The sequence below is a fragment of the Montipora capricornis genome, chromosome 12, assembly GCF_036669925.1.
Source record: "Montipora capricornis isolate CH-2021 chromosome 12, ASM3666992v2, whole genome shotgun sequence".
NCBI lineage: Eukaryota > Metazoa > Cnidaria > Anthozoa > Scleractinia > Acroporidae > Montipora > Montipora capricornis.
Window position 1 is genome coordinate 4,288,838 of NC_090894.1, and position 12,887 is coordinate 4,301,724.

Genomic DNA, 12,887 nt, shown 5'->3' on the forward strand with positions numbered 1-12,887 from the left:
AAATTGACCCTACTAACCCCCTCCCGTCCCCCGGGGGAGACCATTAGGTCATTTAAGCCCCTGTCTTTGGCTCTACTCTTGTAATTTATCCATACTTGTGTGAGAAAGAAATAAAATGAAATGAAATGCTCAGACGGTTGTGGTCTCACACAAGAAGATCGTTGCGTGACCACACAAAGAACAGCTCCCTGATGCAAGCACAAGCAACGTACGCAAACTCGGCGGAATCTTGATCCTTAGTGCTGTAGCGTAAACAAGTTAGTGCATCTGAATTTTTTTTCTTGTGCTTAATTGCTTGTGCGTATGGTAAATTGCGAAAAGATAGTTCAATGCATAAATATTTTCGTGGCTAGCCTGACATACATATGTTTAGTCCGTGCCAATGGACTCATCAGAGACCTTGAGGTACTGCCACCTCGTCCAACATTGCATTGGAGGTCCCGCTAGCATTCAAATGATGGTAGCAATCTGGCCTTATTTTATCACCCTTGGCAGGGTCGAAACATACGTATGTCAGGCTAGCCACGAAAATATGCCTGTGTTGCCGGAGAAAACCAGCCTTCACAAAGGCGATTTGGAAGATAAGGGATGGTGCATGCAGTGGTGAGAGCACTCGCCTCCACCAATGCGGACATGGTTCGGCTCCCAGACTTGGCATCACATGTGGGTTGAGTTTGTTGGTTCTCTCCTCTGCTCCGAGAGGTTTTTCTCCAGGTATTCCCGTTTTGATCTACCTCGTTCCCAGGGTCTCCTCATCGACAAAGGCACCCCGGGAACGCAGCGCTAAATAGAAGTTGTCACTTCAATAAAGTGCGTCATGTAAGACCTAATTATTATGTCCCGGACCACACCCAGGTCAAGTATGCCGAGGAGACTCGACTTGACGATGATGATGCCTGTAGTACACGCAATCGTAGTACCCGTAGTAGCCGCATTACCCGTAGTAGCTGTAGTCGCCGTAGTAGCTGTAGTACCCGTAGTACCTGTAGTAGCCGAAGTAGCTTCAGTAGCCGTTAGTAGCTGCAGTAGTTGTAGTTGTAGTAGCCGTAGTACATGTAGTAGGGACCTTTAGATTCTAGGACGAGGACGAGAACGAGTACGAGTTTTGACTGCCCGTTTTTAGCGAAAATACTAAGGAAATTTATTACCCGTACGCTTATCTTACTCTTTCTTAGCAGTATAGGTTGCCCAGTTATTCTTATTGCTGGTAACTGAGCCTTTTTGCTCACCAAAAAAAGCCAAAACTGCTACCGTGTTGTTGACTTATTTTGATTCGACGACATTTTTGCAAAAACTCGAATTAAAATGACGGCGGCATCACGTTTTTCCCGCCAAAATGACACTGGTTTGCGCGCGCTCACTGTTGCCTTACAAGAAAATCTCGTACTCGTAGTGGTTCTCGTACTAGAATCTAAAGCTCTCTAATAGCTAGCGCGCGGAGCACCATAGTTAAGGACGGTGCCTACTAATTAAAGATATTTTTACCCCGGTGTGTGATTATGCAGCAAATGTAGATCTTAACAAGTGTTATTGAAATCCAAAAAGAAAATTGGGGGTAACCACGCATTTTTCAAAGATAATTCATGAATAATATTTGTAAAAAGCGTTAAAATACAAAGCAATGTATGGCGTTCTTTCTCAAATTGAAGCTTAAGTATCTCTCAAAAATGCATGGTTACCCCCAATTTTCTCTTTGGATAGCAAGATACAAAAATATCCCTGTATTAGTAAGCATCGGCGATAGGAAATCCGAGTATCTGGAGATGCGCAGAACGTATGCGCAATAACAATAGTAGGCACCGTCCTTAAGAAAATATGGTAAGCCATCGATGCGACAAATTAATTATTTTGGTTTTATAGCCATGACGTCATCGATCGTCCGTACCCTTCCAATGTATGCCAGTGTGACCAGTATCATGCTAACAAAGGAGACTAATGTCACGCATGCGCATTATCAATGGCAAATTCAATTTTATTTGCATTGTGATTGGTTGAAAACCTTCGAGACAGTCTTAGAACGCGGGAAGAAAAGATGTCGACGCTGTCGCTAGTTGTAGTTTTTATTGCATTCACTTTCAATGCTATCTATGCACTTGTGGTACAAATACCGAAAGAAGATGGACAAAAGCTAGAAAGACCTCGGCAATTCCTTCTACTTGGGAAAGTCCTTTATCTCGGATGAAACGAAACATGCTTAGATCGGCTGTTTTAGAATGATGCGGTGTGCTCAGACTTGTCAAAGAATTGCGCGAAGTTGGAAAAATTTTGCCTTATTTGCAACGCGTATGGTCATGATTGAATGTGCAAATCACAATATTGAATAATGTTACGTATTAAAGTAACTGGAACCGGCATTAAAATTTTCCGCTGTGGTTTTTTCACGTGGATACCCGCGCTTGAAGTGAATGCAAAACAAATTTGCCAGGTTGACGGGATTTGCTTATGGCGCGTCAGTGGTAAATGAGCTGGTAAACCGTTCAAAGGATGTCACAGCTTAAAATTTATCAATGAATGGAGTTAAGGTAAGTAACAGAAAAACATGACAGAAGAATTTCGTTTGTTCTCTCTTTGACGCGAATACATCCTATCCGGACGAAAGAGTCATTTTGCAAAATGTCAATCGGTTTACAGCTTTTTCTGTTTAAACCGAACTCGGTCATTAAGAGTACAGGACTTTTGTCTCCGACGTTCGTCCACGAAAAGCCGTCAACAGGTGATATTTTGTGAGCCAAAGATAAGGTCTGACTAGAGATACTCCCGGTAAAAGTGGCACAGCGAATACTGAACCCCGACGTTTCGACTTCTTCGTTTACCAAAGTGCTTTTCTTTGTCGACGAAACAGTGCTTGTTTTTTCCACCATCAAGTGTTATTTTCTCTGGACTAAGACATCAAAAGTCTCTGTACTGTTAATGTGTGATTTTCATACCGTCTGGACATTTTTTTGTCTTTTCTCCTCTTGAAATGTGAACTACAACCGTGTATATTTGACGCGCAACTGAAATTTTCTTACCCCAAATCAGACAATGGCGTCAGTGTTCACGTTACTTTCGGTCAAATCTCAGCAAATATGTCTTTGTCCAGCGATCGCCATTAGTATGGAACGCACATATTTGTGAAGAATCGAACTGCTTTGAAAGTTTTCCTTCAAAAGTGGCAGGGCGCACGAAAATGCCCTGTGAAAGTAAACCTAAATTTCATCGAAACTTGGCACTTTGTGATGCGTTGATTCAACTCTGGGTCAAATTCTTGAGATGCAATGCATTCTTAAATGCAATGTACTGCAAATAAGACTCTTGCTTTTATTGCAATAAATATTAGTCCCAGCTATTAAAAATTATACTTAATTACATAAAAATGTTTAGTTAGTGTAGTAATATTTACAAATAAAAATGCCTGCTTACCACAACTTTGCACTGCACTTTTCGATTTGATAAATTTCTTACTTTAAATTTGAGGGAAACTGTAGTAATTGAAATTTTAAAGATATTTACAAACTGTATAGTAAAATTTACATGACAAGTAATTATTGTAAAATATAATAATTTTGTTCATGATGATTTACATGATAAGTAATTGTACATTATATTTTGTAAATAATGTATATTTTAAAATTTTCATTGCCTTGTGTGGCTGCCTTGCATGGGTGTGTGTGTCACTATTTGCACCTTTCTGCTTTTGGAATCCCATTTTTATAAATAATACAAATATAACAATTCTTTAAACTTTGTACAGTGAATTATTTTACCTTTGTCTGCACATTCAAGTTTTATGAGACATGTGACTGTGTGCAAGGAATGGCAGCAAAAATAAACAAAAACCAGGTCAATTAAATTTTTTGACACACAAAACAGCCATAATATTCAGGTATACCTTCTCTTCAATTTCTTCTGCAAGTTTTTTGCAGTTACTATAAGTTGCCATACACCAAGAATGAAGTAAAAAATAAATTTAATGAACACAAAATGGTGTGTGATGTTCCATCATCATAAATCAATGTATATTAATTACTTAACACTGTTGGAATCCTGATTTAGATAAATTTACTTTATTCTCTGCAGTGAGATAGTAACTTACCACAAAAGTGAGCAATGAATATGAATGAGCATGAACTGCCCACATCGAAATTAATGAGTAGTTAATATTGTATCAGGGTTCTACCACAAAGTCTCCTTTGCCTTTAATTGTCCTTTTAATTTTAAACATTGCACAGAAGACAAGACCTACTTTATGTATTTCCAGACATCCCAATTTTAATTGTACATTTAATGTGGGTGTAATTTTACATCTTCAAATGGTCAAGTGAAATTTTTACCTCCCCAAAGAGAACTCATTCAGAAAATTTCATTTCAGTACAACCTACAAGTCTGATGGCAGTGACCACATCATTCGTCACTATTGTATAGATTTCTTAAGAACATCAACATCACTTTTGAATAATTCGCTGGTAGCATAAATGATGAAAACAATGAATAACTACTATGGCTAGACTTAATGGAGTTACCATAGATCAAGGACAAAATTATCCAATAAAGTAATAAACTGAAACTTCATTATTGAATCATTTTAGCATATATTATCAAACATGCCTTCATGATCAGTTGATGTATCTAAGAATAATGTTTTGGTTCCGTTAAATGAAAGTTCTTGAAATTTTTAAGGTAGTGTATCTTGAGAGTGTTTGCACATGAGATAAATGCAGTGAACCAGGTTGGCCTCAGACACATACACAAAATAGCGGCTGGTATTAAATTTCTGTCGACGTATATGTTGAGATAAGATGTTCTTTCAAAGGACTGAGGACATCTCATAACTCTAAACGATCAATGAAAGAAAGTGAATGAAGTGACATACTTCCTTCCAGCGCTGCATTCAAGTTGGATATATCGAAGCCTGCGAGCTCGAGGGATATATTTCGCAACAACGTTAGATACCACTCCCTTCCCAACAAAGGAATCTGGCCTTTGCTCGGGTCTTTTCGCACTTTGAGCATTTGTTGTTCACTTAAATGGAGAAGTAAAGCTAAAAAGTATAAAAGGTGACTCGAAGCAACTTCAGAGGCGTTGCTTCCCCGAGCAGACTAAAAGGGCTGCTTACAAGAAGCGTAACGAAAGAAAAATTCCCACCGACTAAAATGCCCCTTGCAGAATCTTTCCCTGTCACGTAAACTATAAATGACCACCTTCAACTGGCAGAAGCTATATAGAACGATCGAAGAAGCACAGGTTGAAATCACCGCTTCGAAAGCCATCTTTGTTTATATTACAGCGCGCGGTTGGAAAACTGGATACTACAATTTTCAACAGCCAATCAGACAAAAGTCTCCTTTGTTTATCATGCTAGTTTACAGCATACATCTTTGATATTGGACATCCACCTTTTGATTAATTGACATCTGTCAAAACAAGGTATCCGCTGACTAGCATCACGTGATCGCGGGCTCAAGCTTAGAGCTTACCGAGGTCAACGTCAGCTGGGGTTTTTTTGAAGTTGAACGCTTACCAGGTACTGGTTTTCAATTGGATTGAAGGCTCAACCCAGGTAAACTCACCTAAACATTTCCTAAACATAAGCGAGGTTTCATTTTTCGCGCGCTTTCTGTGGCGCGACGCGGCTACACGGCCATACTAAGTCAGCTACAGTTCTTACACAGTCAACGCTTTTCGAGTTCAGGTGGAAAACGGTTTGGAAAATGCTTTCTTTCTGCATTTTTCGCTGGTTTCAATCCATTTTGACATATCATGATAGCTGTGTTCCACACTGGCGGCTATGGAGTTATTCAAGTCAAGCATCTGAGGGATATAAACTGAAAGCTGAGTGTTTATTTTTAATTTGCTTAGAGCTGCTTTTTTCTCTGTATTTCAATTTTTGGCATATCTTTACAAGCTCTGATAAGTTACATGATGCCTAGTGGACCTATGACTAGAACAGAAACGAAAGGAGAGCGAAAGAGAACGACAACGACAAAACAGAATACCAGTAATAGCTCATACTTAGTGGAAGAAGTTACTCCACAAATTCTTTCCTTGGGCACTAAACCGTTTATTTAATAATAATAAATAATAATAATAATAATAAATAATAATCATCATTTTAATTCCTCTTTTTGTAGCTTAACAGCTAAATTACAAGAGTGGTCAAAGTGCTAATCATATATATACATTATCATGAAACATTTTACTAGGAATATCTATATCCAAAAGGTCTAGATAGCAGCAACAATATAGATATTCGTATAAACATAACAACTTTCTTTAATTTTCCAGACATGTTTCGACGGTACATCCGTCATCTTCAGTGTTTGAAATCGCCGTTGAATTTAAAGCGTGCACGATCTTACAAAGTTCGTTACATTGCGTTGTCAATATTGCGTATTAAATCAAAACAGAACAAAACAAAAATTTAAATGAGTGACGCTTAGTTCCTTACAGGGAGAGAGTCAGGTTAATGTGTTTCACCTGCTGGTTGAGATCGGGCTTCTCCATTTTATATACATGGATTCCTTAAGCTTCACTTGGTACTTAGTGGCTGCAGAGTCCAGGATCTCGAAGCAATCCTGTGTGCAGGATGCCTTACAAGACTCTGAACTCTGCAGATGTTTAAAAACGTTCGAAGATCTGTCTGAAAGTAAGTGCTCGCGCACTCGTGTGGAGAAGTGTCGGCTGGTTTCACCAACATAACAAGCATTACAACTTGCACACGAAAATTTATAGACCACACGCGTGCGAAGCCCTACAGGGACAGCATCTTTCACATTAAAAAGACTCCTGACTTTGAAAGTAGTGAAGACTAACCTTATATCAATAGGTTTACATAACCGATTAGCAAGTTTGCGTATACACCTCTGTGCCGTGACTGAGAAGTGCCCAACGTAAGGGATTTTAAAGAAAAACTTAGGTGTTTCCTGGGGCTCGATTCCTGAATGAGACTGTGTTTTCCCTCCCTTGACTGCTGTCTGAATATATTTAGAAATATATTTGTTGATAAGGTTTTCAGGGGAGAGATTCCTCCGCAGAATGACAGACAATTTTTGAAGATCAGTATGGAACCCCATCCAAGTGTTGTTTATCTTAAAAGTTCTATCAATCAAGGTTTTGATTAACCCCAGTTTGTAGGTAAAGGGGCAAAAACTCAGATAACTGGTGAGCAAACCTGTGAAAGTTTTTTTCCGGTAAACGGTGGTTATACTTTGGTGCGGGTCAGTGTTATTGATTAGAACATCTAGGAAAGGTAGAACATGGTCAGCCTCCCGTTCCATTGTAAAGCGTATATTGGGGTGTTGATTGTTGATGTAATTGAAGAAAAGGGTTGCATCCCGTTCAGAGCGGAAAAGGCAAAATGTATCGTCTACGTAGCGACGATAGAATAAGACCTCTGAATCCCCGTATTGATCCAACCATATATTCTCATGGTGACCCATAAAGAGATTGGAGGAATCTCTTCCCTGAAAACCTTATCAACAAATATATTTCTAAATATATTCAGACAGCAGTCAAGGGAGGGAAAACACAGTCTCATTCAGGAATCGAGCCCAGGAAACACCTAAGTTTTTCTTTAAAATCCCTTACGTTGGGCACTTCTCAGTCACGGCACAGAGGTGTATACGCAAACTTGCTAATCGGTTATGTAAACCTATTGATATAAGGTTAGTCTTCACTACTTTCAAAGTCAGGAGTCTTTTTAATGTGAAAGATGCTGTCCCTGTAGGGCTTCGCACGCGTGTGGTCTATAAATTTTCGTGTGCAAGTTGTAATGCTTGTTATGTTGGTGAAACCAGCCGACACTTCTCCACACGAGTGCGCGAGCACTTACTTTCAGACAGATCTTCGAACGTTTTTAAACATCTGCAGAGTTCAGAGTCTTGTAAGGCATCCTGCACACAGGATTGCTTCGAGATCCTGGACTCTGCAGCCACTAAGTACCAAGTGAAGCTTAAGGAATCCATGTATATAAAATGGGAGAAGCCCGATCTCAACCAGCAGGTGAAACACATTAACCTGACTCTCTCCCTGTAAGGAACTAAGCGTCACTCATTTAAATTTTTGTTTTGTTCTGTTTTGATTTAATACGCAATATTGACAACGCAATGTAACGAAGTTTGTAAGATCGCGCGCGCTTTAAATTCAACGGCGATTTCAAAATATGTAACACTGAAGATGACGGATGTACCGTCGAAACATGTCTGGAAAATTAAAGAAAGTTGTTATGTTTATACGAATATCTATATGTAATAAATTTGTCGAGCCGGTTAGTAGAGGCCATGGCGAGATCCTCTCTGATTGTATCCAAGGGACACAGTTGTGCGCTGTGGTAGCAAGTTACAACTGTAGCAAGGACACCGGTGTCCCAAACTCTCTGGATAAACTTAGTGCATGCTGCGGCACGCCGATCCGAGAGAGTACGAAGACCACAGTGCACAAGTGCGTCCCTGTAGGGAAGCCCAGGAAAGATTATATCAAAGGCTCTTTTCTGCACACCCTCAATTAGGAGGCTAAGATATTCCGGAAAATTTCCCCAAACTGGGGAGGCATACTGCAACACTGATTGGATCAGGCTAGAGTACACCACAACTAAATCCCCTTCCATCACACCTGACTTCTTCAAACAACGCAGAGCGTTACTATTTTCAAAAAGTGGTTTAATCAGTTTTTCCTTTGTTCAGGAATGTTAAAAATCGAATTTTTATTGTCAACTGGAGTTAAATAACAATTATCTGTACTCTTTTTTTACGTGTAGAAAAAGTTGATTTGTTTGTTTGTTTTGCTTTAAACTGCGAGCGAACAAGTGCTTTTTAATCCGTTTTCCCAACTGGTTTTCGATGTGCCTCGACAGTGACAAGAAAATTTGGCCCTTATGTTATAAACAGGTAATCGAAATGACTTCTCGTAAAATTGGGGGGAAATATTACTAGCTTGTGTTTTCAAAAATTTCTGTAAAGCATCTAAACGTCACTTAAGTGTTGGAGCGGATGTTGTTTGAAGTTCGTCCTTTCTTGGTTGCATTGCCGTATTTTGCGGCTGTAACAGCTGTAGTAGTTGTAGTATGTGTAGCAAGTGTAGTACGCGTTGCCGGACGGTACTTGTAGTAGCTGTACAGGGTGTTTCAAGACCTTTCAAAAGTTCGATTGAAAAAATTGCATTTTGTCTCAAAAGTTTAATGTATTTTTAGGCAAATTGAAACTGATTCAGTTAGTAAATTTATCTAATTAATTGTTCAAAGGAATTTCAATTCTAAGATTTTAAAACGTTATTCACCAGCTGTGCCCGAGGTCTTGAGTACGGCCCGAGGCTGCAGGCCGAGGGCACAGTTTTTCCCTATATGGACCGACCTAAGCTTTTTTTTTCAAAATGAACCAAGGCAAACTGGTTAGCAAAAAGTCTTTCTACGCGCACCATGTCGCACTGTCACAGTTGAAATTAACTTATAACTGAAAAAAAAAACGCTCCGTTCGCAGATCTCAGAGAAAAGTGATAGATTAACGATAAAACAGAACTTCAAATTTCTCGGTGCAATAAATATAAAAAACATACTGTTATATTTCGTAGCAAGCACATAGAAACGAGCTAAACAAACTAAACAATGATATTTGAAAATTTCGTACAAACAGGAGAATAATGTTCTACGTGTTAAAATTATTTGTCTTGTTGAAAATACTCAAACATCTGTCTCTGTCCTCATATCCTATTATTTGCTTTTCCTTTTCATTGCAACGGTTAACTTGAAGCGAAAATTGGCTTTTTAAGAGGTAAAATCCAACGTTTCGTCGCGCCGTAGTGAAAACATTTAGCCGCGACAGTTTCAGTACGGAATAGATTTCGGACCGTGGTCCATATCGCTTTTGCCATTCAGCTAAAAATAAGATCGAAAGGACTAACTTTTTAGTTTGGACAGGCATCCGGAGCTCGATTTCGCCACACTTAAAAAACATTGTCTCAAGCAGTTCTTTTACGGTTAATAATCCCTCTTTCGCCATTGCAGAAGAAATGTTTTTTTCTTCCCGAATTCTCTCCTTCCCCCTCCCCATAAACGCCTGGATGGGGAGGGGGGGGAGGGGAGGGGGACTTTTTCTCATTCGCCATTTTCAGCGGTTTCTTTGCACACAAGTATTGCGGGCTCGTATTTTGTTGTACTAAACCGCTGACAACACAATGCAACACAATGCAGCGCAACAATTTGCGACTAAATTTTGCGAATTACGTATCTTGACGCAAAATTGCAACTGGATTTTCTCGTTAATTTCGAGCCCTGCAGTGTACACGGCATCCATACCTGTCACGAGAAATCTTCCTTATTGTCCTGAGCCACCTTCCTGTAAAGGGCGGAACCAGCTACGGTCGGTGATAATTTGGCTCCAAAAATGTCAACCAGAATTTGATGAATCTTAGGGTCTTTGGTAATGTCGCCATTCGACCACCACAAAAAACACAGAGCTTCACGATCCTCTGGTGCTATAAGAACCTGATGAAACATTCTCTTCATATCTGCGGTAGCCTCTATTTTTTCCACTCTGAATCTGACGATTACTCCTATCAGGGTACTGGCATTTTCTGGTCCTCTTAACAACTGTTGGTTTAAAGATATTTCACCACTCCGAGAGGCACAATCAAACACTACTTCCGTTTCTTCTGGTTTCCTGGGATACCACACAGCGTGATGACGAAGATTCCAGATCGGTTTGAGGTTAACAAGATGTTATCGGGCACCTGTCTCAATGCGCCTTCTGCTCAGTACTTCTCGACTATGTAGTGGTGTACCTGCTACGGAATATTGGTTATCTTTGTATCTTTCCTTTCAGCCACGTTAGCCTCCTTTCTGCCATTGGAAGACTATTTGGTAGGTCAGGTGTTTCTTGATGGGATGGAAGCGTAAGCTGATAGTACCCATTCACCAGGATCACCATTTCTGGAGCTTTGCGGTCCTCAAAGGATATGCCTTCTTCAAAGTCAGCACAAACTTCATTGAACTTTTTGTCGTACATGCGTTTCAACTGCGCATTTAATCTTTCTTGACCTGTACGGGTAAAGTTCAGATGAACACGATCTCCTGCAGGTTCTGCAATGGAGCCATAGAGGATCGATCCTAGGGGTTTTGCACTGCTATGGGTTCACCATGTTTCCCTTCTCTCTTGTTTAGCTGCTGCTTATCACTGATGTCTAGACGATCACCGCCAATCAGGATGGTTACGTTCTTGTCCCCAGTATATGTCACCTTAATATGTCAACTGTACGTAATGTGTAAACTGTGTGTACAATGCTAATATGTAAACAGGCCTCCGTTTAAACCAGCGTTGCTGAATTGGATTGCCTGTATAAACATCGCAAATAAATAAATAAATAAATAAAGTATTCGGTAGGTTGACATCAGAAAGGTGGGGCCATCTCCTTGAGTCTTCGCTGGTGGCTACGTGCCCTCGTGTAACTGGAAGACAGTCTGTGGTCAAAACATTGGTAGTCTGAAACTTTGCAACCCCTTCAAGTGACTCTATGTCCAACCTAACTTCGTGACCGAATCTTTCCCCTTCAAGGTTAGCAGTCGTCATCGTGAAGCTGGTGAGTTTCATGTCTTTCAAGCCTAACTCTTCCACCAGATTTTGCAAACAAAATGTTGCATCAGAACCTCCGTCCAAGAGAGCGTAAGTGATTATTTCTTTTGTGCTTCCATGGCAGCTTATCTTAACAGGAACGACTTTGTAGCACGCTGTCGGTCGACTTGCTCTAACCTAACAAAATGCTACGGATCTGCTGGGCTTTACAGTTATGGACTCGCCAGCAACCTCGGAAGTGACCGCGTTCACCGTCTTCTGCATGTGGATGCCAGATTAATATGAGGCTCAGTGACAGGCTGTCGCTTGTTACTGCTAGGCACTCGATTCTCAGGTGTGTCACGACTTTTAGCCCAGAGACAGTTCTGTCCAACGTTCTTTCCTCTCAACATTCTGTTCCATACAACGTCCAACTTCTTCACAAAATGATCTGGATTATTCCCAGTTGCTATGTTGTAGCATAATCTTGATCGTACAAAAGCATTCATATATCGACCCCGTGTCCTCGCATGATGAGTATTTTTCGGAGCTCGTGGAATTTAGCTGTTGCTGATGTTGTAGGTGTTTCTGGAGAAACACCTAAATACTTAAATTCCCGCACATTTTTGATTTTTTCTTCATCTAGAGATATTAAACTCTCGCTTTTAGTGGTTTCTTCGTCATGATTCAATGTTTTACTTTCTGTTTTAGGTCTTGACAGTATCAAGCCGTACCTTTTGAATTCATTCTGTATGATTTTGAGTACCCATCTGGCCGCATCAACCGAAGTGAAACACGCACATAAATCGTCTGCATACATTTCCCTATACGATTTTGTACTTCCCCAGCTTTCGAACCTGCTTCGTTGCTCCCTATCAGTAGCTTCAATCGGAATCTGGTAATCCAGCTGAAGCCCATATCCATTGCCAAGTTCATCAATCAGTTTCCGGTGAATAACACGACATACTGAGTCAAACACTGCATTGAAAATCCAGGGAGATTCCAATCCACCTTGCCGGCAACCACGCGCTACCTTGAATGACTTTTTTGAACCTTTGATTACCGCGGTTGTGTTAGTGTATACTGCACGTAGGAGTTCTACAAAGTGTGGTAAATCCAGCCGTAGTGACATTAACCTAAACATCAGTCTTCTTGGCAAAGTATCGTAAGCACTCGTCAGATCAATGACTATACCGTGCACCGGTGGCTCAGTTAGTTGAGCACCGGGCTGTCACGCGGGAGGTCGTGAGTTCAACTCCGGCCGGACCAACACTCAGGGTCTTTAAATAACTGAGGAGAAAGTGCTGCCTTTGTAATTACATCTGCAATTGGTTAGACTCTCTAGTCTTCTCGAACACTTGTCGTAAA